General features: G+C 46.7%; 1 protein-coding gene across 1 annotated transcript in view; it reads left to right on the top strand.

Moving 5' to 3' along the window:
• LOC138481559 (fibrous sheath-interacting protein 2-like) overlaps positions 1–27,560 on the top strand; it is a 380,784-nt gene that overhangs the window by 167,251 nt on the left and 185,973 nt on the right. The window lies entirely within an intron of this gene.

Raw genomic sequence — 27,560 nt, forward strand, 5'->3', positions numbered from 1 at the left:
ACTTAGCTCATGAGCAAGTGAGCTGTATTAATAGTTACAGAAAGGACAGCAATTACTATGATTCAAACAAACACAGAATCAAGGTTTCTGAGTAAAAGAATATACATTTATTTACACACCAGTTGTATAACATTTCACTAAAGTAAAGCAGTTTAAAAATCACACTCTTAATACACCACACCACTCCCAATAGGTTCCAGACAAGTTAAGCTCAAAAATGGAGTGGGAGCAAAATGGCACTCCAGAAATTTAAAAGGGAGGGAAAGACAAAGTTAGGCAGCAATTGAACAGCACCAACAGGTAAGTAAGCAGGGCAATCTAGAAAGAGGAACTACAGTGATGGAACCAAATCAAAAGGGCTTAGGGCCAAAGTCAATAGGACAAAAGTATTTTGCTCAAGATCACACAGTTTAGGGTAGTTCGCGGTTTTTGCCAAGAGTTCCGGACGAAGTTGGTCAGTAGAAAAGTTAGCCTAAAGAGTAGAGAAGGACAAGCCCTGGGATTGGAGAAAGATTTCACACACTTTCACCACGGCTGAACAAAACTAACAACCGGATTTGCACAATACCTTTAAATGGAGAAGAAGCTGTAGCTGAGGCGGACGTTCCTGGCAGTTCCTACAGGCTCACGGTTCCTGAAGCGACTGTCAGACTGACATGAAGTAGGAAGACTGGAGGGTCCTGCACTGCCCAGCGAAGAAACCAGCAGCAGAGCAAAGCAACAAATAAAAGGTGCGCTTCTTAAAACTCAGGCAGGGTCTGAACTTCCTGGCTATCTGGCCCACTGTAGCTCTGTACAGCGAATTTGACCAGAGGAGGGAGTCCTGGCTTGCAGTTTGGGCAAACTTGTTGGTCCCACCAGCTCAGATGAAGAAGATTCCTGGAGGATCTTCTCTGTCGTTGGAGTTCGAGGATTCGGACCTACAGCAGGGCTTCACTGGGCGGTTCATTCGTGGTAGTGGTCCTCTTCCATCAGCTCCTCGTTGGTTCTTTTGTTCCAGTGGCGACTCTGCCTTTCCAGACCCACAGACCTGCAATTTTCCCCCATTCACACAGCCTGGCTGTCAATCACACCGCCGGGACAGTTACCACAGCCAATCAGTTCAGAGTGTGACATGGGTCTCCAAGAAGACCCTGTGCAGGGAGTCCTAAACCCCTCCCTCACATCCTGTCCCCCCCAGACATACAGGCGCCTAAGGAGGGCTTCTGCATAGAAGCCTGCAAAAAGATGGTGAACAAAGGAACCAAACCTGGTTTGACGCACAGAGTAAAACACGAGAAAGGCATTTTCAAAAAGAAATGGTGAATAAACCCAGCCAGAACCGAAATAAAACATATATGGTCTTGCAGGTTTAAGTTCGAGGCTACCAAGATAGCCTAAAACAATACCAAGGTTATTTAAGATAACCGCAGTAGGACAAATAGGGTAGTTACCACTGCCAGCAGCCAAGTCTTGATGAGAAGGGAGCGAAACAACGCTCCAAAAGAAACAGACAAAAAAAGGGATACATATTTACCCTTTCCAGTACTCTATGTAAGATAGGGTGTACTGGGTCTGTGGTTTTACAGAGGCTAATAAAGTTAATGGCAACTTTATATGTTCTGGGAGACAGTAGTCAATCCCAGAAAATTGAGTCTGAGTTCGGAAGTCTAAAAGACAACCCTGTGTTACTGCACTGAAGGTGCTGTGTAACACACAGTAAAAATATGATGCCTGTGGAGTAGGTTAGGCTCCACATATGAACACAAAAATGTTAAACACCCACAGCAAAACACATGTAAGAGTAGGAAAAAAAGGCTCACATTCTTACCAGGTGAAAAAAAAAATCCTAGAAATCCAGCAAAACTGCTGAGGGACTCAGTAGGTAAGTGAAATTAGCCATTGAGGAGAATTCTCCCTAACACTCCCCCCACCCCCCAGACTAAGGGACAGGAGGATTTAATCCACTCCTGGATGAATCACTACCTCTAGTCAGTTAAAAACATCCTAGAGAGACCATCAGCATTTTGGTGGTGACATCCTGCTCTGTGCTCAATGGTGAAATCAAACCCTTGCAGCCAGATTGACCATCTCAGAAGTTTTGGGGTTTCTCCTTTCATTTGCATTAACCATCTCAAGGGTTGGTGGTCTGTCTGAATCACAAAAGTAGATCCATATAAGTGTGGTCTAAACTGCTTCAGAGACGACACAGTGGCAAAACATTCACACTCTATGGTTGCCCACCCTGCTTCTGGTTCCTTACGTTTCCTACTGATGAAGCAAATGGGGTGCTCCCTACCCTCCTCATCCAGTTGACTAAGGACTACACCTATACCTGTATTGGAGGCATCTGTCCGCACAATGAAGGGCTGGTGATAATCATGAGCTCTTAGGACTAGAGCTTGACAAAGGGCTTTCTTCAGGTTTTCAAAGGCTTGAGTGCACTCATTCCATCTAACCTTTTTAGGGAATTTTGGAGAGGAGATCACATTCAAGGGAGAAGCTATGGTCCCATAGTTCTCTATGAAATTCCTGTAGTACCCAGTGAGACCTAGGAAACCTCTCACTTGGGCTTGAGTAGTAGGGGTGGCCCAGTTTTGTACAGCATGTAATTTGCTAGGCAATGGCCTTATTTCCCCCCCTCCTACCTCATGACCAAGGTAGACCACTTTGCTCTGACCAATTTGACATTTACTTGCCTTTATGGTCAGATGGGCCTGCTCAAGAGCCTGCAAAACATATTCTAAGTGATCAATATGTTCTTTCCATGTAGGGCTGAACACTGCTATGTCATCCAAGTATGCCATGCAGAAGTCCTCCATGCCATTCAGAACTTGATTGACCATCGTTGGGAATATAGCGTGTGCATTCTTTAGTCCAAAAGGCATTACCTTAAACTGGTAGAGGCCTGCTGGAGTTGAGAATGCAGTTTTCTCCTTGGCATGGTCTTTCAGGGCTATTTGCCAATAGCCTGACGTTAGATCAAATGTACTGAAATACTTGGCTGACCCAAGTCTGTCCACCAGTTCATCTGTCCTTGGCAAAGGATGGGCATCAGTCTTAGTGACTGCATTTAGAGCCTTATAGTCCACACAGAATCTCAACTCCCTGGATCCTGCCTTTGGTACTAGAACAACTGGACTACACCATGGACTTGTAGAGGACTCTATAACACTGAGATCAAGCATCTTGTTGACCTCTCCTTTGATGTGGGATCTCACATATTCAGATATTCTGTAACCTCTGCTTTTCACAGGTAGACGGTCACCAGTAAGAATATCATGCTGGCCTCAAGGGGTCAAGCTTGGTGATAGTGAAAACAGGGAGGCAAACTGATTTAACAGAACTTTGCACTCCTCCTGTTGTTCAGAAGTCAGTTGAGAAAAGAGATTGACTCCTTCTATTTTCTCATCCAAAGGTTGGCCTCTGAGGAGGTCAGGTAGAGGTTAACTCTCCTCTTCCTCTTGAGCTGAATCTAGAAGCAAAGCTCCCACTTCTGGTCTCGAGACATATGCCTTCAAACAGTTGGTGTGAAAGACTCTGGGAGCCTCCTTAGATCTGCCTAAATCCACCAAATAGTTCACCTCTCCAAGTTTGCCCACAACCTTGAAGGGTCCTATCCATTTGTCCTGCAAGACCCTCTGCCTTGTTGGCACCATAACTTACACAAGCTGGTCTTGAGTAAACTGCACCATGTTGACCTTCTGGTCATGCCAATGTTTGACTCCTTTTCCTTGATCGCATGGTGACTTTCAGTGCACACATTAGTGTCTACAACACATTCATCTAGTGGAAATACTGCTGTACCCACCTCTTTCTTTGGTAATCTCGACATGCAGTCTCCTTTGTTATACAACCAGCCTGGAACATGATGTATATTAAATGTGTATTCCTGTAGCTTGCCGGCCAACCCTGCCAACCTGGGCATGGACAATTTAAGGATGCCCGAACTTAGTAGAGGGACAAATGGCTTGTGATCAGTGAGCAACTTGAACTTGTTTCACAAAATCTTCGGCCAAAAGTGCTCTGTAGCCAATGCAGAGTCCAGTATTTCTTTCTCGATCATCAAGTAATTCTGTTTCGCTTGAAAGAGCAACTTTTTTTTTTAACTTTTCTTTATTGGCATAGAAAGAGAACAGACTAACAACACAGTACACAGGACAAACAATATCACAGTTACATGTATGGCATTACATATTTTGAGGATGCCAGTTAGGGGATACGCCCTAGGGGATCCACATGTCACGCGCCGGCTGCGGTGCATCATCAGGGTTAGCCATCAGCATTTTGTACAACGATGATGTTATGCCCCTGGCCCCCGCCCAGTTAGCTATATATTGGATTTCAGGCGAGTCTGGGGGTTCGTCAGGATAGGAGGGCCACCAGGTGCGAATTGCTGCCCTCAACCTGAAATACTGGAAAATTCCAGTGCCGAGCCAGAGTGCCCGGGTTGCCATGTCTGCGGGGTAATGAACTTCCCTCCGGGGTATAGGTCGGTCAGCGCTCGGTAGCCCAGGTCGTACCAGTGTCTCATTAGGAGTTTGTCATGAGTAGGGCTGAGGCCTGGGAACTGCCAGATGGGCAGCCATTTGTAGTATGGGTGGTGGCCAGTGTGTTCCAGTAGTAATCGTTTCCATGCTGTGACTGTAGCTGCAACGGGGTCGGCAGGGGCATCTGTATGGAATGTGTGATGAAGGATGAGGGAGAGGATGTTGACTTTCTCACCTGCTAGTTTCTCAAGTTTCACATGTGGGGGAGGATCTGTGAATGTATACCAGTGTGAGGCGTGTTGAGCTTGTGCGGCGGTCCAGTATTTGGCGAAGTCTGGGGCAGTGAAGCCACCCTTCTCGTAAGGAAGAGTCATATGTTGCCACTTCTTACGCACCAGAGTGCCACAGAAACTGGGCGCATGCAGTGTGTAGGTCCCTGAAGTATCGCCTCTCAGGCCAGATCAGCACGTTCACAAAGATGTAGATCATGTTAGGGACAATTATCATTTTGATTAGGGACAGTCTGAACGATAAGGAAAGCGGTAGACTATGCCATTTCGACAGCCGGGCCTCCACGAGTTGCGCCGCAGCCGCGTAGTTGTCAGCTAACAGTGAGGGATACCTGAACCCCGAGGTATCTGATACCCCCGGGTGACCATCAGAGGGGAAATTCGCATTCTGGTTGGGAGGTTGCCACCGTGAGTGGGAACATTTCGGATTTAGTATAATTGATTGTGAAGCCCGAGAATGTGCCTATTTCCGTTATATCGCGTAATATAGGGTCTAAATGAGCAGCCAGGTCTCTGATATAGAGAAGTACGTCATCCGCGTATAATGAGATTATCTCTGGGGTGTCTCGCAGGCGTATGCCCTTTCGTGTGCGTTTGTCTCTGACGCTGTCAGCCATGGGTTCGATAGCAAGCACAAAAAGTATTGGGGAGAACGGGCAACCTTGGCGAGTGCCTCTGTGGAGCGCGAAGGGGGACGAAACTTTAGAGTTGACAAGGACTCTGGCTACCGGGTCTGTGTATAGTAGCTTGATATAAGATATAATTCGTGGGCCGATTCCCATTTTGTGGAGTACCGCCCACATATACTGCCACAACACCATGTCGAATGCCTTCTGGGCATCAAGGGTGACCGCCACTGCGTTGGCATTGGGGTCAATTCTGGACATGACATTGAACAGCCGGCGGATATTAAGTGCTGTGGACCTACCAGGAACGAATCCGCTCTGATCGGGGTGTACTAGATGGGTCATTATGGGGAGGAACCTGTTTGCAATGATTTTAGCAAAGATTTTCATGTCGGTGTTGATTAAAGACAAGGGTCTGTAGGACCCGCATTCGTCAAGTGGCTTGCCCGGTTTGGGGAGCATAGTTATAACAGCTTTGCGCATAGACTGGGGCAGAATAGCCAGTTCGAGTGATTTGTTCCAGACTTCGAGGAGTCTGGGTGCGAGGATGGCTACGTGCTCCTGATAAAACTCTGAAGTAAGACCGTCTGGGCCAGGTGCTTTGCCCTTCGGGCAGCTCGATATAGCTGTGGTTATCTCGTCAAGGGTGAACGGAACCTCTATCTGATCTCTGGTAGCACGAGAGAGGAGGGTCATGGGGATGTGGTCAAGCAGGAGGTCTGTATCCTGTGGGCTGTGTTCTTGTTAGGGGCCATATAGGGTTGTATAGAACGCAATAAATGTTTCAAGAATGTGTTGGTCAGACCAGCACAATGCACCGGATGTGTCTTTGATGCAGTCTATATGGGTGCTGCCACCCTCTGCACGGACCAGTCTGGACAACGTCCTCCCCGGTCTGTCCCTTTCACCGTATTTCCGGGCTGCCATGGGACGGGCGTGGTATTGTATCTCCCTCCGGGCGTGGGCCTCGAACGTTTCCAGTTCCGATCTAATTTGTGCCAGTATGGTCGGGGAGGGGGCAGAGGTGTGCTGCTTTTCAAGGTCTTTTAGCTTCACCTCCGACTGCTGTAAGCTATTTCTAATGACTTTGATGACCCCAGCTTCCCTGGAGATACACATCCCCCTGATGAAGACCTTGTACGCCTCCCATCGAACCCCATCAGACGTATCATGTCTGTTATTGCATTCAAAGAAGGTGGTGATATCGGCTAGGATTTCAGCTTTGAAAACTATATCTTGGAGGGCCTCTGGTTTGAATCGCCAGGATGAGCGGGAAGGCTGGTCATGTCCCAGTGTGATTCGTAGCGTTACTGGAGAGTGGTCCGAAGGTGTGCGTGGCAGTATCTCTGTATCAGTGGCCTTGCCTACCATCTCGCTCGATATGAGGCACAGGTCTATCCTAGATAGGCTATCATGTACCGAGGAGTAAAAGGTATGTTCTCTCACCTGTGGGTGGAGAACTCTCCTTACGTCTCTGAGACCTAGTGCGTCCATGTATGTGTGAAGTCTATTGGCCGCGTGTGAGCTGGCCCTTCGGGCAGTCCCAGATCTGTCGAGCTCATTGTCCAAAATCAGATTCATATCCCCACCCATATGATTGGAACCCCGACATATTTCACAAGTATGGAGGTGATTGTATCAAAGAAGTCTGGAGCGTCAAAGTTAGGGGCATATGTGTTCACAAGGAGGCATTCCTTGTTAGCAAGTAGACAATGGAGTATTACATATCTGCCCTCTGGGTCAATGTGACTGGTGCGCAGCGAGAACTGGACTGATTTGTGGACCAGAGTAAGTACTCCTCTGGACTGAGTGGAGTATTTCGTGTAGTATCTGTTGGTGCCCCAACTTGGGGCAAGACATGTGGCTAGGCTCCCGAGGGCATGTGTTTCTTGAAGGAGGAGTATTGTAACTGTGTGCCTCTGGGTATAGGCAGTTATTCTACGGGCTTTGGTGAAGTTACTCAGCCCCCGAACATTCCATGTCATGATGTTAAGGGCCATAGTGCCGTATTATGGAACATCCCAGCAGCGATATTTATTACTAATCAGTATCCTGCGTTCAACTGCAGTGCAAACATATTGCCTTGCAATCATGTACCCTTCTTCCATGTCGTTTTCGTTTAAACAATTTCCCACTTTGCCTCCCCCCACCCTCACTGCCAGCCCCCAACTTGCAGTGTAGACCCCCCCACCCCCAATATAGGTGCCATCAATTCCCTAAGCCCAGGTGGCTCTGGCTAAGCCAACGCCATCACACAAGCAGAGGTCGGTGGGCAGCACCCAATGTGGGTGTGCCTCTTCCATGGCCCAACCGGGACCCCAAAACAGTGGCAACCAAGTGAAAATGAACAAGAACAATGCAACTGCAGTGAGGTGCGCTGTTGCCGTGTGGTCGGCATCTTAAACATAGAGACGGACAGCATATGATGTCCAGGATAGGTTTCTGTGGTGGGCGGATCCAATGTCTGATCCCAGGCACTAGTATGCTACCAAAAACATAGGATGCGGTTGCAGGAGTGTTCAAGGCAGGCGGCCGGCTACCGGCACTGGGAAGAAATGATGATGAGTGTCTCCAGTTTTAAAACAAGGCCAGCAGCCAGGTCACCTGCTGCAGGGATCTATATTTGCTGACTAGAGAGCGACGTTGCCATCACCGCGTTGAGAATAAAGGATCACCAGCTATAATGGGCATCATCAGGCATGACAGTGCGTGATTATACGTTGTTGGCGCCGTCCCCTTCAGGATTAGGGAGTGGAATATGTGCCTCGATAAACCTCACCGCCTCATCAGGGACAGTGAAGAAGTAAAATTTGCAGTTATGAGTGATCTTGAGTCGCGCAGGGAACAAGATGGCATAGGGGACATTGCGCTCCCTGAGCAGTTTCTTGACACCCAGGAATTGTCGTCTCTCCTGCTGCACCCCAACAGAGAAATCAGGGAAGATCCTGATGGTGTAACATAAGTCGCCCTTCTCGCGTGCCAGACGGAGGATGAGGTCTCTGTCACGGTAATTGAGGATTCTGGCAATGATGGGCTTAGGGATGTCGCCTGGCCTGGGGCGTGGGGACAAAGCGCGATGAGCTCGCTCAACCGTGAAGTACAGTGACAGGGCCGGATTTCCCAGAAGATCTTTGAGTAGGCCTTCGACAGCGTCTTCAATGCGCCCCTTGAGGGCGTTTTCAGGAACCCCAATAATGCGCAGGTTGTTCCTGCGAGAGCGAGACTCCAAATCCTCACATTTTGCTTTCACATTTTTCATATCACGTGACAGAGATGCAACCGTGTTCTGTAGTGTGTGTATTTCGTCTTCGTTTGTAGAGATCCTATTTTCAGCCTCTGTGATCCTGGTACCTGCCTGGTCCACTCGTGTTCTGAGCGAGGCGACATTGGCGTTAATGTCATCCAACTTCTCATGGAAGGCGGCAAAATGTTTTGCCATTGATTCCATCAATACAGTGAGGTCTGGCAACTGTGCAGCAGGATGGGGGGCAACCTCCGGCTCCTCCTGCAAGGATAACGTTTGGTCCGCCTCGGCTCTCGGGACAGCCTTGGCAAACTTGTCCATAGCTGCCCCCTTGGCAGCTCCTTTGGATCTGTTCGACATTGCTGGAGTGGGACGGGAAATGTAGGTGGCCTACAGGCAGTGCCAGCAGGGGGGGACAGCTGGGGAGGGCTGTGGATAATTGACTGGTCGCCAGGCGCTATTACAGTGTGAACCAGGAGGAGCAGGGGCCGCAGGCGGGTATGTGCAGCCGGAGCGCCCAGAGTCCAGTTGGAGGGAACTGCGCCGAGTCGGTGCAGCCGTGGCAGCCACCGCACAGGGGGGCCCGGCACCGGCCACGGCAGAGGAGGCAAGACCGCAGAGTGACAACGGTGGTTAGAATTCAGGTGGGGCGAGTGACCCTCGTCAAGTGGAAGCACTGAGTGGCAACGTTACAACAGTTATGGCACAGTGAGCCACGCCAGCGCAGCATGAGAGACGTGTTCCCTCGTCAATGCGGGGGCACCCGCTCCCAGGGGAGCAAACCGATGATAAAGTACAGAGGGATGAGGGGGCTGCCGCACAGGTTGGGGCCCAGTAGTAGGTCCAGTAGGGTGTTGAGTGGCAGTTTGTGCGTGCGGGACCCCCCCCAGGACAGGCGGGCAGGCCCGAAGCGGCAGGGCTCAGTCACCGCAGCAGGAGCTGAAAGTGGATCCCGTCTTCCTCCCTGCGAGGATCCGGAGGGTAGTTAATATATATTCGGGGCCACGGACCGCAACAGCAGGGAGCAGAGAGTGCGACCCCCCACCTCCTCACCTGGTCCGCCGGGATCAGGCGCGCGCAACACTGCAGTCTCTGGTGGCGTCTGAGACACGGGCCAAAAGTAGGAGCTCAGATTCAGGGGACGGAGGGGGGGATCAGGGCGCGCTCCAGCGCAGGCCCCGGCCGCAGCCCCACTTCACAGTGACCCCGCTGACAGATGATGGGAGGGGCGACTCGACACAGGCACCCGCCGCAGGCCAGCAGCCGGTATGTTGGGGCTTCCCACCCGCAGCTGCACCGCCAGTCGCGGTCGCGGGGAGCCCGTTGCAGGAGGACAGGAACTCGGCGCACGCAGGGCCAGCACCCCCTCACGGCCAGCCGCGGCCACAGACAGGCCCCTTATGCACGGATCCGGGCCAAACTTTCAGGATGCAGGGTAAGGACGGCAAGCTGCACCTTCCCCAAGTTATAACCATCAGGGGCACGATGAACCGCAGATGTAAGCGGATAACTGCCAAGGCCACACAGAGCCAAAGAGCTAGGCAGCCATCTCGGGCTGCTCAACAGCGCCACCCTGAAAGAGCAACTTTGACGCAAAAGCTAGCATGTGTTCTGTATTGAGTTTCACCTGTGTGAGGTTGGTGTCCAAGATATAGGCACTTCCATCAACTGTAATGCATGTCTCCAACTTTGATTGAAGGGTTTGCGGCAGGGTGCATTGTGCAGAAGGTGCATTGTGCAGACGCGACTTCACAACTTCAAAAGCTTTCTGTTGGGAGTCTGACCGCTCAAATTCTGCTCCTTTTCTGAGAAGCCAACTAAGATTTCCATTTTTTTATGAAAATGTTGGTATGTATTTTACATACTACCTTGCCATGCTCAGGTAGGATATACGTTTATCACTGTGGGTGCAGGATCTTCAAATATAGCTGTCATTTCAGATTGGATTTTGTGCCTTCTGTTGACAGCGTGTATCCTAGGTATTCGACCGATTCTGTGTGAAAGACACATTTCTCTTTTCGCAGTCAAATGCCTGCTGCTAGCAGCCTTTGGGGTACCATTTCTATAGTTGCATTGCGATCAGTGCAGGTTTTGCCATAAATCAGAATAGCATCTTGGAAGTAGTTTATGTTTTATATATATGTATTGTCTATCATCCATTGAAACACAGATGCTGTGGATGATAGCCAAAACTACATCCACATGTATCTCTAGGTGACAGAGGGGGTATTGAATGAGACAAATGTGCCTTATCTGTTGGTATGCGTTTCTCAGGTCTAATTTGGTAAAGTTGCTGGCATCAATGAGAATCAAAGCCAGTTCAGAAATGTTAGGCAAGGGATAATTAGAAGTGATTCCTTGGTTGAAGCTTCTTTAGTTGATACACAGACAGAGTTTGTTAGACTAAGGTTTCTTAATGAGCAAACCTGGACCATTCTGAGACTTCGATCTGTTTTTGTAGATCTTCCAATGCTTGTCTTGTAGTTGCTGTAAATGGGCAGACCTTATAATTGGCTGGGACTGCTTGTGGGATTTCGTGGACATAGTTGGCCAGTGCAGTAATAAAGTGGCAGTATTAACGTATACTGCCACATTACTGCACCGGCCAACTACAAGTAAGGTGGCGGAGTGACCTCCATTACGGGCAATAATCGCTGATAGGTCAAAAATCCAATAGTGAGTAGCAGATAAGGGCAAGACAAAAACACAATCCGTAGGCAAAATACAGGTCACAATCAAGTATTGCTAGAACGAGTGTAAGGGCTAAGGAAACAAATTCAGAAGCTCTGAGCCCTGAATGGGAGGAGCTAAAGTACCTGAATCCCAGATGCACGGAACAATACAGGCATGTCTTTTTTCTTGGAGAGGGTTCCACCTAGTGGTCTGGTTATTTGCAGAGGTCTGTAAAGGTCCGTCAAGTGTAACGTCTTTCCCTTACATTTTTCTTGTGTCTTCTCGTTGATATGCACCAGCAGCTATCCCTAATCATGTCAATCAGTGAATCCCATTAATTGTAAAACTAAGCAGGTTGTCTCATTTTGACCATGACATTTCTGACTGATCGCTAGATGCTTGTGCTCTTGAATAAAACATAATTTAAAACTTGATTTTGTGTAGGACAACATTTCCTCTGTTCACAAAATGGGTCACCAACCTCATTATCACCATAAGGTAAACAATGTACTTATCCATTGCTCCCAGCGGAGATGCCTTCAATACAGACAAATTATACTATAAATCCCATCCACCCAAAGGGCATTTAACTGCATCACTTTTTTCCTCTGTACGTGTTAGGCAACATTTGTATGCAGTACCCTCGGAGAACACTACAAACAACTCTGACTAAAGCTATAGGAAACCCAACCTTTGGTATAAGCTTGTACTACACCGTTTTGGTAGCGTGTTGAACAGCCAGGCTTATGTCAAGAGGGGTCAATGTGAGCTGTAGGGGAGTTACAGAGATATTCAAAGTGACAAGTATTCAAATAAAAACCTGCACTCAAGGTTTTTGGCATAAACACTTATTAATTTATTTATCAGTCAGTTACAATAAGCCTTCTTCAGAAGGGAGCAATATAATAACAACACACAAATACACTTCTATACTCTACACTCTTAGTTTCTAAATCAGTAAAGACCCTTTTGGGATGGTCTACAGACACAACCTACACCCTCGGGTGACTTCAATAGCCAGGGTGCTGAGGACATTAATATCTTACTATTTGCATTTAGAATACTGTCATAAGTTGGTAAAAAGAAAAGGTTATTAGAACAAAAAGAGAACACACATTTTCTTAATCAGGCAAATACTTTTGGATCCCCAAAGCAGAGTGATTCAGTATAACATGCTAGGCCAAAGTAAATGGACAAAAGTCTTATATAAGACGAAGCACTTCTGATAGGTAAGTTGAAAAGTCGTTGCACAATGTTTTAGAAGTCTTTGAAGAAAAGAAGAACCAAATGTAGGGCCACAAGCCGTTAGACTTGTGAGTGGTAGAAGATGCAAGCAACTCTACAGCAAGAGGTAAGTTCTCTCAGACTTTGTGCAGTATATTTGAATTGAAGAAAGCGTGCAGCAGATGACTTCTGTTACTGTGCAGCTCTGTGTTAGGGATCAACTGTGCGAGTAGCCAGAGGACCCGCTCCAGACCTTGAATAAATTGTGTAGTCAACAAGTTCTTTTTGTCGATGTACCTCTCAGGAGTGCAAAAGGACTGCCTAAGAAGTCTATCAACCAAAATATGGGAGGAAGCCACAGGATTCAGCTGGCTGCAAAAGAAATCAAACAATCAAAAACCCACAAGATAACAATCAATAGCAATGCGAGGTAATAACTAAGAGTGCTACCTTAGGCTTAGTCAGAAGTCTGGCACCAAAAAGATCCTGTGCATGAATCACATCAAAAGTACCCTGAACCAACGAGAACAGGAAAAGAAGCACTTTTGTCGCACGTTGAACCGCAAGGCTGTTCCATCAAGTAGACACTAGGCCAGCGTAAAGGTTGATATGTTGCTTCTAGCCGCTAGTACCGCGTAAGGGCATATGGGCCCTTGGCGATCGTCCCATAAGATCATCAGAATGGTGCAGTTGTTTACATTAAGCTGCAGCTGGCGGCTGAAGAAACCATATGCCGGTGTCTGAAACTGGTGGCAGTAGCAAAAGGGAAGGATATACCTATTTTGAAAACATAAAATGTATAATTAGTCTCGCCAGCCGATCTTTATTAATATTATTCATTTTATTTATTACGGCCGAGCTGAAACTATTTGCTTTCAAGGATAGTGCAATGGAGTATGTTCGGCTCTAAAATCAATGCGAAAACTAACGAAATAAATCAAGGTTAGTACACAATGAGAAACGACTTTTTGTCTACATGCGTGTGGAATGTGGACCTGCATGCCCATGTGCCCTCTACAAGGACGATCCCACAAACCTTTTCAAAGCTCTTCATTCATTCATTTATTCATGCATCCATTCATTAATTCTTCATTCCGGTATAAAAGCGTCTAAAGAGTTACTTACATTATATTTGCAATTTCCATTGTGTCTCTGCGTAATGCAGTCCATAAATCCCACTGTGCTCTTGACAACGATTTTTCGTATACTGAAGTAACATGAAACTCGGTCTAGTTTAAGAATTTTCTGCCTTATCGTCTATTACGTTATTGCACCCCCCAAACCCCCCTTCAAATGAAGTTCTTTCTGCATGGTCCCTGTCTCTCAAGGTCAAAAAACAATAGAACCTTATACTGCCAGTGCGAGTTGTGGGCCTCTTCAGGGCGCGAGCTGAAAATCAAAGCCACTGACCTTCACTAGAAATGAGCATACATTCTTTCTTTGCAACATCCCGTAGTAAAGCCATCTGTGAGCACTTGTTGTTTCGAATCCATCTATGTAGTGCGCCTCAATGTGCAAATGCGAACTGGCTTCTCTCCCATCTGCAACGGCTCGCTTGGCGCGTTCTAAGGCCCCAATTTTGTCCTCGTTGTCTGCGAGCTTTGAAGCTCCAAAGAACCATAACTATTGAGACTTTTAATTTTTTGGGGAAGGTCAGGGAAAGTATAAAGTACCCGAGGAGTTGAATTGAAAGTGAGATTTATTGTTTGTTTGTTTTATTATTTGCAATACGCAAGCCTCTCCTCGGTTAACAGTGCCCAGCATTTATAAGAGATTGCGAAAATTAGTTACATCAACAAAAATATATACATACACATAAAGACAAGGTCAGCAATATGAGGTGAATAGAGAGAGAATTCAAAGATGACACCCAGGTAGTTTGTCACCCAGGATGGTGAAGGTAGGGGTTAGGATTAGCATACTTTGTATGCACACTGTAGAATAAAATGTATTTACAAAAAGACAATCGTATTAAAATTATTTAAACCGGGATTTGTACTTCACAACCAGCTCTCCTTTGGGTGGACATGGCACAGTGGCAATGTTGGGTGGCAATGGATCAGTGCTCTGCACAGAAACGTTCAAAATTCCATATCTGTGCTTCTCTAATACAGCAACAATAAGGCTTTTGACAAAGTCGAACTCCATTTCCTCATAGACTGGTTTGATCACCCATTGCTTACTTCTTTTTGAAAAGGCCTTAGTGTAGCGAGGCATCCTTACATTACCCTTAGTCCTAGATTGTTCACAGCCGAGATTCTCGTTATGGGCCAAGACGGCAAGTAGAGTCCTATGTCTCATGCCCTGTATGCTGAAATGCAAGCGCTTTGGCCTGTACATATTGTGGAACACCTCCAAACCTCCTGTGTGACAGAATTCTGTCAGTCCCCTCAAATCTCTTGATAGAGTTTTATCGAAAACAATCTTCTCAATGGCTTTGTGTGTCGGTGAAGATGGATTCAACCACTTCTTCTTCCGTGCCTCCACTGGGGATAAAGGGCCATGTTCACATTGGTGGAAATGTAGGTTTTCTGACCAGCGGTGCACGTTGGTACAGTGGTGCATCAGTGACCGCCATTTTTCAAGTAGTATTTCCACTGACCCTTCACAAGTTTTGGAGCTCCACCAAAGATGGTTGCTGATAGACTGGGACCACTCTGAAATACTTTCCAAGCCTTTTTTTTCCCTGCAGCCGAGATTTTCTTATTGATTGATTTAGCAAGATGCCATACGTCAAATTGATGTTTAATATGTGGGAACTGCTCTCTCATTGTCTTGGCAATTAAAACATGTCTGTCCGTGGCTATGAGGTCGATGTGCATTCCCCTCGATTGTAGATATTCCACTGATTTTATAAATCCTAGTTTCTCCATGGCCACTGAGGATGTACATTGTGTTACCTGCACGACCACCAAACTCACAATTTTCTTACTATCCATGTCCTGAAAGTGGTAGGTGCAGTACTTGGCAGAAAATCCAGGGCTGTCACACTGTCCATCGCCAGCTAGGCTGAATCGTTTGCCTTCGAATGTACTTGCTAGAGACAATTGTTCAATTTTCCAAGCATCACTAATGGCCGGAAACAGAAAATCATTTTAGGTATTTGTAGTACTGCGTTTTTGAAATGAAATGGAGTCCCACAAACTGAAAGAAAGACTCTAACTTTCTAAAACTAGAGCCACTACAAAGTGGTGCAGCTGCACACAGTAGATTGCCTGCTGGCAGTTTCCCCAGCATTGGTTGTGCAGACCATGAGAACGTATGATGTAATCTACAGGCGGCATGTATTGTGATGTTACTGCCTTGTTTTTGACGAGTCACATGAATCAATGGCTTCCCACATACTTTCCCTCTGACGGAATGCCCACATTTCAGCATACTTATAATATCCATCAAACAACTGTCGAATACTATGTATTTGCCCTCTTTCATTAGACTGTCATCCTGCGTCAAAGTTGTTTTGGCCTGTGACGTTGAGGACATATCACCACATTTGAAAGAAATATTGCTGCTATCAAGTTCTGATGCGTCAGTGAATGCTGCTGCTGGTTCATTCTCTGTCATTTCAACATCTGCTACCTCAACATTGATGGGAGAACACAACAATGTTGACAGCTTTTTTGGTGGCAATTTTTTGGCGGGTGTAGATTGTGTGAATTGTGCTGCGACTACTTCAGAGCTATCTTCAATACATCCAGTATCATGTTGTTGCGGCGGTGCGGTCGTACTGTAGCAATGGTCCAATACAACTTTGCTGGATTCTCCGGACACATTAATTTCATGTTCTGGCCATTGGACATGAGCATCCCGAGTCTCAACATGCCACGTCTGAATTAATAGTTCCTCTATAGTGTAAATGGTCTGGCAAGCAACATCTCTCATTCGCTTCACTGTCTGTGTATGTATAGTTCGTAGACCCACGGGTAACTAGAGGACAGATTGGAAAAGGGATGTTCAGTTTAAACACAAGATAAAGTATAGTAAAATTGACTGGAAAAAAACATAAAATAGTCCCCAGCACAAAGAAATTTCTAAAGTTATGAACTGTTTGTAACTAACCTTATTTTTGTTTCTTTTCTTTGCAACTTTTTTGACTCGACCTTCAACATCTGCACGCTGTTGCTCCGATACGTATCCGCATGTCTCCCCTTCCTCTTGCGCTGCAACGACTATATTTTCTGTATCCGCATAGACAGCACGGAATGAGGCTCCATCTACTCCCTGAAACATAGTATTTTCATTACTGTGTATCAAAATATTGTTAGCATAAAACGCACGTGAGGACGAACACACATGTACATCTCAATAGCCAAACACAATTTAAACATTGTGTGGAACAATCAAACGACAAGTATTCGAGCTCTGATGACCTAGTTCGATGGAGCTGTCAGTATCCATACCTCTGGCTCTACATGGACTGCCACGAATGATTGTATTGAAGAGGAGGCATCAGCAACTCCCTGAAACACAGTACTTGCGTTAGTATGGTTTTCAATATCGTAAACATAACACACACTTGGGGTCGACGGCACAGGTACATATGAAGAGATAACCATAAATGTTGCATTGTCTAAAAGAATCAAGGAATATTTAAAAATGATCAGATTTAATCGACTTATTTCTCTGATTTCTTTACATCTGCATCATCTAAATGGGATCTTGTGATTGTAGTGGAAGCTCCACCATCTCCCTGAAACACAGTACTTGCGTTAATAGGGAAGAAAGTATAGCAAATGGAATCACGTTATATGATCACGCTCGATGGAGCTGTCAGTATCCATACCTCATGCTGCTGAAGAATATCTAGGGCTGTTGTCAATGTGGTGCGCACTTCCGAAAGCTGTTGGGCCGATTCGTATCCGCATGGTCCCGCTTCCACCGGAATTACTTGAATGTCAGGCTCCGCATTAAGTGCGTGGATTGACAATTCAACAACTGCCTGAAACATAGTATTTGCATTAGTAAGGATTACAATATTGAAAACACAACACACGCTTGGGGTCGACCGCACAGGTACATATCAACGGCTAACCACAAATGAAACATGGTGTAGAACAATCAAACGACAAGTGTTGCTGTCCTGATGATCACGGTCAGTTGAGCTGTCAGTATCCATACCTCGGGCTGCTGAAGAACATCTAGGGCTGTTGTCAATGTGGTGGACGCTTCAGCATCTCCCTGAAAGACAGTACTTGCATTAGTATGGATAACACTAATTATAACTGAAAACAAACACCAGGGGACGACAACTAAGGTGTATATCAATTGGAAAGCACTAACCAAACAATTGGTAAAATAATCACACGATACATACAAACTATTACTTGACATGCATAAAACAAGTCTGTAGCAGAATAGCAAAGTATGATTACCTGATACACGCGAGCATGTGACGGAAGTAGAATGTTCTTGCTTCAGATCAAGGGATAGTCAAAAAGTTGTAAAGGTAAATTATTGTTTGATAATGAAATGCCAATATTTAAAATTGCCATGTAAGGAGACAGAATACTTGAGTAATGCGCAATATATCACAGTTCCCTGTGCCCATATATAGATTTTGTTTGTGGGTTATGAAATCTAAAGATAATATATTGATAAATGTCATTATTCAAAAAGCTATACACTTATATCAATGTCGAAAGTATTACAAATTGGAAACAACACCTAAAATATCAATGAATCCATTCGGCTACCTACACACTACCGCAAGGCCTAAAGCTAAAAACGGACACTTGACTCACCAGTGGCAGATTGTGGATGACTAGAGTGGGAATAGCGTTTGCGAGCAATTTTCGTGTCGATCGCCGTTTATTCTTCTTTGTTACCCAAGTTGTGGTGTACATGTTCGAGGGAAAGTGCCGGCTGCAGATGCAGTATCGATCACCCCTCTTGTCCTCAAAGACTTGGTGGACTCTACTTTCTAGCTCATCCAGTGGATATCCGCAATGTCTGACCCATTTTCTTATTCGATCAACAGTTTTCAGGAATACATGCATTGTAGTGCCTTCAGATTTAGCATGGGTCTTCGAAGGGCGACCGCTAATCGAACAGGCCGGCATTGTTGAAAATTCTGAAAAGTAAATATCAGACATTTTTTAAATTATGTGACTAAACTCTGAACATGTGACTCGTCCCTTGGATGTTCTGTCTTAAACGAAAAGGAACCATGCTTACATTATAGACTGGACCCCCGAAGGATGCAATTCGATGACAATTGACACAGATGAAAATAAATAGATCTATTGATAGCATAACAATTGAAACTCAAGTCAATAGCAATAAGACCAATGACCATAGCTCTATTGGGTACTGTAATAGCAAATAGATTGAAATGTAAAAATGACCGAAATATGACTAGGATACATGGCCTTACCTTGACCAACAAACAGTTGGATTCAGCAGGCCGAGCAGTATGTTGCAGGAGAACAGGTAGATGGCCACAGGTAGCACACTGACGAGTTTGCTCGAAGCGGTCACAGATAGCACGGCGACGAGCAGATTAGCATAGATCTCAGTGCTTCTCAGGTAGAAGGTTCAGGAGTTGACTTGCAAAGCACAAAGATGTTCTCATGAGACATATCAAGTGGTTTATAAAGTATTAGAAACAGGGGTGTGTTTGTGAATGAATGACGTGTGTATGTCGTGGTATTATGTTTATTGCAGGGGGGCGGCCTGCCTCAGGGGAGGCCTGCCTGGAGACACGGGGTCTGAGGAGGCCATTTGAGCGATGGCCCCTGGACGTGGGATACCTTTTGAAGTGTACATGCTGTTTGGCACCTTGGCCGTTTGCGCCCGTCCCTTGCCCTTATGTGATGTTAACTTTGCATGACATTCGCGTAGATGGGAACACTGAGCAGGACACGGGTCATCAATTTTTGTACCCCCTTTCCACTCCATTTTGGTGACCAGGCCTCACTGCAATAGTACAGCGCGCAGAGCACATGGCCCACAGCCTCGTTCCCACTCTGACTGGAAAACTCCAGAGGTATTTGCAACAGCTAATAAATGTAACACATCACTCTCTGAGATCACGGTCCTGCATGTGAACTGGCCTGAACCAAGCACATGGCTCGTTCATCTCCACAAACGTGTCCTTGCCCACGCACCCTCGCCAGTGGAAAGTTACTGCCATTCTGACTCTGTGTCCCTGCAAGGTATTCTCTTCATGTGCCAGACCACTGACCACGCCATGATGCCCACCTAGCAGATCCCCAACTAACATTAGACCCCTACTGCATTATATCGTTGCCTATCAATAACAAATGCCACATATCGGAGATTCTTGTGAGCACAGACCCACACTTCAAACAGTGTATTATAGTGGTCAAGACCCTTGACATAAGGCCTGTATAATCCAATGTTAATTGATAGTATTGATATATGTGTGACTTTTATAGAGACATAACCGACTGAAAGACTTTGAACAAGTGTTATTTAGTGCATGCATTATTGATGATATATTATGTTAGCTTAGATAGTGACCACCCCGCTTCACAGCGACCTGAACTTCACCCATTCCGAGCACAGGTGTCTGACGTCCATCCTTGAATGGAGACACACTTGATTGATTTAAAAAATCGAAACAACCGTTGTTAAAGTATATGTGGTGTTTTATTTTGTAGCTTATTTTGATGACACAAAAATACAAAACTTTACACATTGTACAGTTCAGGTTGCAGCACAGCGAGAGAAAATCCCCTGTACTGACCGCTGTCACTCGGGAACGTTTCTCTTATGGCACGAACGGCACAGGCAGGTAACACTCTTCGAACACGGTGTCCAAGCCTCCCGTGAAGCCACCATGTAAAGGAACGATAGGCCACCAGCCTGTACCACCTGTGAAAAGAAATGAAACAAACTGTTTTTAAATGACCAAGATAAGTTTAATAAACGTTTGTTGTCAATGACAATTCTTGTAACTAATGACATTCTGCTTGGACAAATGCTATCTAGACACTGCACACTATTGAAAGACTTTCGTGCGTTACAATGATATGTATATGTAATTTTGGATATAGTAGAAGACTATGAAATGGGAGTGGCATGACAAGGAGAGTATACTTACTCGTTACTCGGATTACGAGGACGAACAGTTGCGCGAAGTTTGTGCATAAGCACCATCATTATCCTCAACACGGACTGTGTGAGGCAGGCGGCCCTGAAGTCTGGCAGCTCGGTGATGCATTGCGGTCGTGGCTCGCCTTCCGAAATGTAGGCCACGCATCCCGAGTTTTCACAGCAGCAGCAGTTCTCGTTCTCGGTTGGCATTAGCTTGCACCGATTGCATGTGCACCACGTGGAAACACCGTCCATGCGACTAGGTCCAGGCTCTTCAGCTGTTGAATCGTCCTCCCAACTGCCGTCCGAAGACCCATCGTTTTCGCGTGTTTCCCTTTCCAGTAGTTCCTCCTCCGTATACTAAGGCTCGTACATGTAGGGCATTATTGTATCCATTGTGTGTTGCACAAACTAAAATAATTGATAGCGGTAGTACTGTTATCTGTTCACACAGGCTACAAGCAATGAAGGTAGCTGACCAGAGCACAGAAACGAGTCACAGAATATTCAAAGTAGCACAGAGAGAGGAATGGAATCAGAAATCTGCTGCTGTGTGTTGTGAAATGGTCTGTTTATATTTATTGAGGAAAGAGGCGTCCTGCCATTTCCATGGCGACACGTCATTAGCTGAAGCGCAGCGAATGTTGACACGAGACGTGCTTTGGCGTTGTGAAATGGGCAGTACGCGTCTGCTGATGACAGGCTCAGGGGCGGGGGATATGATTTAGTGCCGCAAAAGCAGGTCAGCCAGAGCGATGGGGGAAATGATAGGATTATCACAAAATGGCAGCTCCCTGGTGCCTGTTTTCGCGTGCGTTTAATGGACGAAAACTCAGGTAAGGTCCATAGGAAATTTTTCTAAAATCGAGCGACTTAGGCTTAAAAACACATGGCCGACCCGTAGGGGCAATAACATTTTTTGACCGAACCATTCCTTTAATAAAACACAGTCCATTGCAATCCTCAGAGCACAGGACACATACCCATATCCTGAGCACACAACTTTCTAATTGAAGATGACACAAGAGTCTGCGCAACACGGAGGCGCAAGCCACGCTTTTGCGAGGTACAACTAAACATGTTGGCTGACACCATTGTGGAACATGCAGACCAACTGTTCTCCACCGACCTGCACAGGCAGACACAGTTCAGGAAAAAGACCATCTGGGAGGAGGTTGCACAGAAAATAACTGCAGTTGGCACAACCCCCCGCACTGTGCGTGACTGCTACAAAAGGTGTGATGACCTGCGCTTGAGGGTTCGCAACCTCCTGTCGGCCCAGAGCAACCAGGGTATGGCCACAGGTGGAGGCAGTGCATCCCCCATCTACCTGCAGCCCTGGGATGAGACGTGCAGCAGTGTGCTGCACCTTGAATCCATCAAGGGAGTTGCTGCTGCGGCAGCCAGAGGCATGACATCCGAGGAGGCTAGTGAGTACACATAACCCCAATGTCACATCAACCTCCCTGTCCACCCTGCACACACTAGAGTTGCAAAACACGTCAAGTGTGTTGTGCACAACACCAATACAGCCCTGCCGCCCCTCCCCACCTGCAACCTCGTTGCACACAATGACATACACCTTCACCCTAAACCTCACTCATACCCCAATCACACATAGAACATAGCACATGCACCCTGTATCGCCAACATAACATGCTCCTTCTGGCACTCAGAAACACATCCCCCTGCCACAGCATAACTTGTGGTGTTTCCGCCGTGGTAGGCTAGCACAGGCAGGCACAAAGTCACGTCAGTGCCAAGCACCTACACCACCCACAAATGACCAGTGTCACACACCAAGGAAACATGTGACTCTCTCGTCCTAGACAGCCGACACATGACCACACATTTCCACTGACGCTGTAAGTGCTACAGGCAGCAGGCACATGGGGACCCCATCAATGGCACAACCCTCCACAACACAACATCACACAGCTTGTGTGCCACACCCTACCCAGAAATCACAAGTACACCACAACAGTATCTCCAGCACACCACACACCATGTAGGCACATCACACATTCATCCCCACAGTATCCATGGCACAAGCATGTGTGCACCATGCCATGTCCACCACCATGTCCCTGACACAGCGCTGTCATCAAAAAGCCAAAGCATTAATGTCTGCCTCATCAAATCACACTCATCACTGACGCCCGGCTTTTCTAACTCCCTCAGGCACATCACCTGTAAATGAGGACGGATATCCCAGTACATTAAGGGGCACCAGGCTCAATGCTGAAGGACCACCACCACCTCAGCCCAGGACTCCACAGCCTCAACAGGCAGATGCGCAACTGCTACCCCAGCTGCATCCGTCCAACAATCGCAGGCCCCTGTGACCCCTCCACCACTGACAGCGCAGGCCCCTGCAGCCCGTCCACCACTGCCAGCACAGGCCCCTGTGGCCCCTCCAACACTGCCAGTGCAGGCCCCTGTGGCCCCTCCACCACTGCCACCGCAGACCCCACAAGCTGCATCCAGCCCGCAGCCCTAGAAGCAGCAGTGCCGGCACCACCACCACTGCCACAAGGCTGTGCACATGGGTGCTCTGTAAACAACTCACCGGACGAGGGTGGTCTTGAAACTGGTGACACGACAGACCAGAGCATTAAGGAGGCCCTGCCCTTCAGCCCCATTGGCCAAATGTGCCCCCAACGTCCCCCCCTTCCACAGTGTGAGGGATATTGAAGGCCGCCTCACCATAATGAAGCAACGGCAGGATGCACTCAAATCCCTGGTGCAGCAGCACCTTCAGGAGGCACAGCTAATGCACAAGAGCGAGCAGGCCAGTTCCAGATGTAATGCACATGCACTTGGTTGCTGCACATGTGCTATTGTCCAGATGTCACAGAGCGTAAGGTAGGGCAACAGCGTTATGTCTTCCATCGCCGAAACAATGGCCATGTTGCTCCAGGCTTTCCCGGACCGACGGCCCATGGCACTACCACCAGCTCCATCAACTAGCACAACACCAGGGAGTTCTGTGCAGAGCATCCCAAGGCGGTGTTCCATGTGGCTGTCCAGCCCTGCACACAAACGCATAACAGAGCCTAATAGGGGACGTAAATAGGCCATGGACCCATACGTGCCCTGTCTGTGACTTGTGCTAATTTACATAGCAAAACAGGACAGGAGTTGGCTACAGACAGTTGGGGAGGGGCAGTGGGGAGGGATAGTTGGGGAGGGGGAGTGGGAGGATAGTTGGGGCGGGAGAGTGGGGAGGGATAGTTGCGTGTATAGTATTGGGAGTTAAGTCATTTCACATTTGTATATAATTTCATAACACAAAATATACTTGGTGTTGTAAAAAAATTAATGAGTGGACACTGATATTTCAGTGTGAGTGATTTTATGTACAGTGCCCAGTGCGCTAGCTGGCCTGTGCTGTGTGTGTGACAGGTGATTAGAAGTAGTGCTGTATAAGTTCATCTCGTGCGACATGTCCATCCATGCCATCACGGCGCTGTGCAATTGCCAACTCATCATCACTGTCGTCCTCAGCCTCTGGTGGGTGCATGTCCATGTTGGGGGACAGAGAGACATTGCGCATGATACACATGTTGTGCAACATGGCACAGGCAAGCACTATCTTTCCCACCTTTTCAGGGCTGTACATCAGTGCTCCCCCGATCTGCTAAGCCAGCGGAACCTCAACTTTAACAGGCCAAATGTCTGTTCAATGGTGCTCCGAGTACGTACATGAGCACGGTTGTATGCCTGCTCATGGATGTTGTGTGGTTGCCTCACGGGGATCATCAACCATGTCATCAGGGGGTAACCAGCATCACCTGCACGGGAGAAACAGAAAGTTCACAATGTCATTCTTCTGGCCATGTCATGTTGCCACAGGCTGTATAGTGTTCATTTGAGTTGACAAACATGCACATGCAAAATGTTGTTTAGCTAGCATATGTCCTTTTTCGGGTACCTGAAATGCACTTTGTCCGAATGCGTGTTGGGTGTGTGGTGTGCTGTGGCATTCACATGGCCCATTCAATAGACATGACCTCTGACCCTTTTTAGTACAACTGACACAAATGGAAGCGCTGTATATGTCATTATTGTGTTACAAAGAAATAATGCCAATATGTACATGTACATTTAGATTTAGATTTATGAGATGCATGTGTGATTGTGTGGGTCTAACGGGCAGGGGACCTGGCCAATTGATGTGCAGACAAACAGTGCTATGTGTTTGGGAGCATAAGTATTCTCTGTCTGTCTGTGCATCAGTTGTAGTGGGTTTGCTTGACGGTGTCTGTGCTTCTTGTTGTCACTTTGGTGTGTGGCATTCTGGTACATATAGTTATTTTGTTTATTACTGTATGGACGTGATGTTATCATGCATGGACTGGATCTTTTTCGGAAATTGAGACACACCTGTCAAGGCCTTGCACTCAGGCATGCTATTAATGTGTTGCACCTTGAGTGACACCTGTACACTTTCACATTTCATGCACGCACAACACAATGTAGGTTCTTCTCACCTTAACTTTTGTGACTTTTCTTGTACTATTGTCACCGTTAATGATCCTTGCTCTTATTCATGGTCTACCTTCCCCTTTTACCTCCCTATCCGGTCTCTGTGCACTTTCATGGGGTTTTTGTTATTGTATGAGCGCATAGAAGTAGGAGGAATCATGGATTGATGCATACACTGTGCAAAGCCACTGGTGATGGGTGGTATACATGACCATAATTCTACTGTGCACATGGCCTTGTAGTTAGACTCACCCAGCAGCCAGGTAAGCTATGTTGTTTGCTGCCCCCCCCCCCCCCAATTCAACAGTGCACATGGCCTTGTAGTTAGACTCACCCAGCTGCCAGGTACGGTGTCTACCGTGATGTGCCCTGTACCGAGGCAGCATGGAGTTGCACAGCACCATGGAGTCATGGGTAGAACTGGGAAATCTGACACAGAAAAGGGTGATGAGGTGGCGGGCATCACACAACATCTGCACGTTCAATGAATGAAAAAAAGTGTTCTGTTGCGGTACACTGCCTCCACATCATGCCTGGCCACCAGCTCCACATGTGTGCAGTCTAAGGCACTGATGATGTTAGGCATGCCTACAGGGGCATGGAAGGCTATTTTTGTGTCATTAACCTGGTCACTGTCCTGGATATTGATATTTTATTTGTATCGCACTCGTGCACAAGTGTTTTAGAGCGCCACGAGGCAAGGGAGGGGAACAAGGGAGAAACAAAACAGCGATCTTACTAGGCCCAGTGCTATTGAGAATGCGCAAGTGCATGGGAGAGGGAAAAGGGGAAAGTGCATGGGAGGGTTGAAATGGAAAGTGCTGAGCAAAAAAGAATAAAATAAATAAAAATAATAAACATGAATAAGTAACTAAAAGCAACAAACAATGATAGTTCAGCCAGCCAGTGGCAAGTGCTAGGTTTAGGTCAACAGACAGGGTGTCAGGTAAGTGCAGAAGAAAACGTGGGTAAGTGAGCCTGCAATTTAGCTACTCAACTCCCTTCTGCAGCACTCTGTTTTAAAAGGCAGAATTATTGCTTTTAGCTGTACTTCTCTTGGTACATCCGTGAGAGGGTTTCACTGACTTCATAACCCTTGCAATAGGAGATCGCAAGGCAGTCAACTCATTGACCAGAAGCGCAGCAGGTTATTGCCTCACCTCTCATTGGACTCTATAAGTCCCTGTCTGGCAGTGCCTGTAACCTGCAGGTCATGATGGCCAGGTAGCTGCTGAGCTGGGAGCTTTTAGAGCATTCCCTGAGTAAAATGTGGAGCCGTTGGATCTTTAATTTCTGGTGAAAGCAAAAACTGGCCTTAACAGTCATGGGCCCAATACCTGCATGTTTACATGGAGCACATCCCGTGTGGTGCATGCTTGGATACTGGACAGCTGGCAACATTTGGGGCAGACACAGAGGCAACCCCTTCATGGTTGGCAGTTCACTGGTGCTCTGCTGCAATTCTCTGTTGTAGCCCCTACCTGCAAAGGATGTGGTGGTGTTGGGAGAGGAGAAAGAGCTGCAGCAAAGGAGAAATGGGCAGGGAAAGCTCAGGTTTGCTTTGAAGGAGTGACATCCTGAGCTGAAAATGTGTCAAGTAGATATGCAGGCAAGTTATGCTGTAAAAGGTCACCAGAGAGCAAAGGTGGGAGTTTGCCTCCCCGTTGTTTCCTTGGTCTGAACACAGGTGCATTGACAAAATGATTACCATGCTAAAAGTGGAAATAAATAAGTGTAACTTCAGACAAGCAGAATCCCAGTGAGGGATTTCACCACAAAATGTATCTAAATGGCCTTTAATCCATGGATTCTCAGATGAAGGCCACAAAGCTCACCTGTTCAGTCAGCAACTTGACAACCTTTGGGAAACGGAAACAGTGGTGCCTAGGGACCGGGACACCACAATCCATGATTTTGCTCTGATTTAAGCAGATTATCATGATAAACTACAAATGTCTAATGTATCCTGGCCATTCCTCTTCCTGGCCCAATCCATGTGAACCTGTTGTTAAGCACAATACTGCAAGGATCTGTTTCTGAAGTAAATACTGGTAGTCTACAGAAATAACTTCACCCAAGACGTGAAGGATGCCCTACTATTTCATTATCTGGCGTATGAGGGACACAGGAGTTTCAAGCACCCTTTGAAGCAACGCTGTGGCTGACAGGTCTAGGGACAACAGAAATACATTTGAAAGGAGTATACAAATTAGACATGCATTTCATGCCAAAGCAAAATATTATATCAATGAAGTGCCATTTTGGTATTAGAGAGCATAGGAATGGGGAGTCAATGGAAGGATACAAAACAGCAATAAAGGGGTGAACAGTCAACTGCAGTTTCAGTCAAGGGCATAATTAACACAATAGGGGCCAATGTATGATTAGCTAATGGAACGATCAGAGAAGAATTGTGAATGGAGAGTATCCCCTGCTTGGATGAGGAAAGAGACATTGTGAAAATAATTGAAGTACAAGATGGAGCAAA

This window comes from Ambystoma mexicanum, chromosome 5p, assembly GCF_040938575.1.
Source record: "Ambystoma mexicanum isolate Mex_15411 chromosome 5p, UKY_AmexF1_1, whole genome shotgun sequence".
NCBI classification, from domain to species: domain Eukaryota; kingdom Metazoa; phylum Chordata; class Amphibia; order Caudata; family Ambystomatidae; genus Ambystoma; species Ambystoma mexicanum.